General features: G+C 36.3%; 1 long non-coding RNA gene across 1 annotated transcript; it reads right to left on the bottom strand.

The window, feature by feature from the left end:
- Window positions 1-891: 891 nt before the first annotated feature.
- On the bottom strand, window positions 892-3249 carry LOC130723746 (uncharacterized). Its single transcript, XR_009014343.1, has 2 exons — window positions 2653-3249; window positions 892-1133 (listed from the first exon to the last, which is right to left on the bottom strand). It is a non-coding gene; the product is annotated as an uncharacterized LOC130723746 (long non-coding RNA).
- Window positions 3250-3523: the final 274 nt, after the last annotated feature.

The raw sequence follows: 3523 nt of genomic DNA, 5'->3' as shown, positions 1-3523 counted from the left end.
AATCAACATGTTCAAACTCAAACTTACAATCGATCGCTAATTTTTTTTCCAGGGGAATATAAACTAACTACTGGGTTAAATTGCACTAAAGTAATGTTCAATCCTGACATTCCACAAGCAGTGTCCTACTGAGAAAGGTATGTATGTACTGTGGATTTCATATTACTTTGAACAAATTTAGATGACAAATAACAACATAATTTTTGTTTCTTCGCAGATTATTTGAGTGTCACGCAGTTCATACTCAAGTAATGAACGTTGTGATTGATAGATTAAACGTTACTGAAAAAGATGAGTTCCTGACGCTTTTCCCAAGCACAAGTATTACAAATTTGGTTACTTGCAGATCGGTATGTTCTCATCACTTTTAATTTAATTTATTAGACATTTTTTTATTAAAAAAAACAGACATTGATTTTCATTCAATGTTTTAATTAAATAAAACAATTACTTATTATATTAGTAACTTAGTATTAATGAATAAATTATTAAATTAGTAAATAAACAATTAATGTTAGTACATTAAACAAAAATGCATTTTAAACACAAAATTCATGGGGTTAGAGTTTTTTAAACACTAACTACAAACTTAAATACTTATTAAACTAATTTAATAATCACCTATTATGGGAAATTAACAACACATGAATAATGAGATAAAATATCAATTAATTAGACCATAGACTCTGTAACGCCCCGATTTCTCGAGTGTTACTCAGTAACTAATTAACCCAATTTTCGTAAAGAGTTTTCGTCGATTCACTTATTAATCTTCAATTAATGACAAACCTTTCATTTTACGAAAACTCTTGAAACATAACCTTTCCAAAAACACGCGGAAGTAACCAACATCGTAAAACTTTTTAAATAACCAACTGTAAAGAGTACGAATCAAAGGCCTGAATGAAAATAAAGATTACATCAAAACTTGTTCATTCGAATTTAAGCAATAAAATTGTTCGATACCAACACTTCGGAAACTCTCAACCCCAACAGAAAACAAAAGACTCTCAACCAAAACCCTATTCCTTAGCCTCTTCCTCTTCCTCTGAAGTGTAGTCGTCCTCCGGTATTGGCACGTCACGTAGCATCAACTCCCAAGAATGAGTCATCGCCATTATCTCCACGACCATCTACCCCCCCCCCAAATAAACACATAGCAAACAAGCAGGGTCAGGTCCAACAAAAAGAATGATAATGACAAAATCAACAACAACATAATATAAGTACATTATATGTCTTTTATGGGAAAGAGTCAGTTACTAACGGAATCTCACTTCACACAACCACCTTTCACCTTGGATCCAACACCATTCGTCCAGCAGACGAACAACACCATGAGCAAAGCTCACAACATCATGGCGTTCCTTGGAACGACCACAGCACACCATGGGTCAGACACCCACAAGTCATAACATCACGGTTCAAACCGCATTCACCCTCGCGTGCAAGTTATCCGTTTTGTCTCTAACGGAACCATTGTTCTCATGGTCCATAGTCCTAACCAGACCTATGTCCAAATTATTCACATTTACTTGCAAGCGAGTTATAAATTCATTCTCTTGGTGTTTAAGGCTCTAATGTCAATCCTAGAGTCTTATGAGTTAATATCATATCAGATTACAACGTCAAGAAATAACAGTCACACTAGGAGGAATTACAGCTGGGTGAGCGACCTCCTAAACAAGTCACAACTAAACTTCATGCAAAGCATAGAAATAATCAGGGCCTCCCAAATTCACAAATTATTTACAAATTCCAGAGGCTCAGTTTACAGATATCATCATATAAAAATCTCACAAAGGTCCCTAATCACATGTTACTAACATTTCCAACAATTTCTCAAATTTAGTGTTTTTGGACAACAGGTGCAGCGTGTACTAAAACTGGTCTACAGACCGCAATACATAGCCACAAAATTCACATGATACATGACTGGAAAGATAATTCGAAACTCTACACTTTTATAGTTTATCACTTTTCCATTTGAGATCCAGAATTAGGTGATATTAGGCCTTAAAGCTTGCTGTCCGGTACAGGAAGAACAGCAGGTGCAACAGTCAATAAGATCGACCTCCAGACCTCATTACTAGACCAAAAATTATGTTCTTTATATGCATAGAAAGCCAATTCGAAAATCTACAATTTTCCAGTTTATCCCTTTTTCATTTGAGACCCCGAATTAGGTGTAATTAAGCTCCAAAACTCGCTGTCCAGTACAGGAAACTGGCAGAGATACTTTTGCCTTCAAATTAATTTTTCAACCATTCAAGTCCCAGAGTTTTAAACCATATTCCAGCAGCAAGAACCACATATCATATATCATATATCATGCTTAAATTTCCAGAACCAAGATAGCCATCAATTCTAGCACAAAAGGCAGATCTAAGCATATAAATCTTCAATCATTTTAATCAAGCAAAGTCATAGAAGAAAACGGTAGTTGTAGTGATGAATAATGGAGAATCATGGCATCAACATTTCATCTCAAATCAGAAGCAAAACATCAAGATCTCAAGGCAGAAAAAAAAAACAACAGCAAGCATCATGAACACAAAACTCTTGCAAAAGCAATCATGTTCATGACTTTTCTCATAGTAAAACATGACAAATACCCTAGGCAATCTACCCAATCCTAGGACCAGCCCTTACCTTGGGTTCTTGGTCTGAAAAGAAGAAGAGAATGAAGTTTGGAAGAACAATCTCTTGCTGTCCAAGTCTCCTTCACCTTCCTTCTCCTTCGCGAAACCCTCTCTATTCGCGCTCTCTCCCTTGCTCGCGCGCGTGACCGGCGACAATGGTGGTGGCTTGGGCGGCGGCTCCCTTCTCTTCTCTCACACGTTCTCTCTTTGTTTTTCACGTGAAGGTGCTGTAGTGTATCTCTGTTTTCTGATTGTGGAAGAATAGGGTTTCCCCCCTTGGCTAAAATCCCATGCAACCCACAAGTGGGCTAGGGTTTTGTTTTCCACAAGCCCGACCCAAGTCCAACCTTAACCCACCAGTCTAATTACCTAATCAGACCTGAAACTTACTAAGACCTAAGCCCTCAAAGGTAAATTCATAATTAAATTCGGACTTAGAAGAAAAACAATGTAATAATCCCGCTGGCACTGTACAGCCGGAACTACGTTCACTAAAACGGGGATATCTGGAGCTACAGATATCGGATCGACACGAAACCACTTGGAGAATTTTCTAGACTTGAAGGGCTACAACTCTTATGAAGGAAGTTTTCCCAAATGAAGTCGTTAAGACCCTCTAAAAATTCACACAAGTTGACAGTTCTAATCTGCCAGTTATCAAACATAGCCAAAAACTTCAATTTTATTCAAACTTCCATAAAATTGTTCCAAATTGAACTTAGGGCCTTACAGACTCTTTCATTGAATTTGATTGCTTTAAATTCATAACGTTATAATAGGAAAAAAAGATTTTGATACACGTTTTGAACATTTTAAAAAAAGATTAATTCATAGTCAACAGTTAAAACAACAACTACTATATTCAATTCTTATAAAAAAAT

The sequence above is a fragment of the Lotus japonicus genome, chromosome 6, assembly GCF_012489685.1.
Source record: "Lotus japonicus ecotype B-129 chromosome 6, LjGifu_v1.2".
NCBI lineage: Eukaryota > Viridiplantae > Streptophyta > Magnoliopsida > Fabales > Fabaceae > Lotus > Lotus japonicus.
The sequence above is the reverse complement of the archived record's forward strand: the minus strand, read 5'-3'. Positions and strand labels throughout refer to the sequence as shown.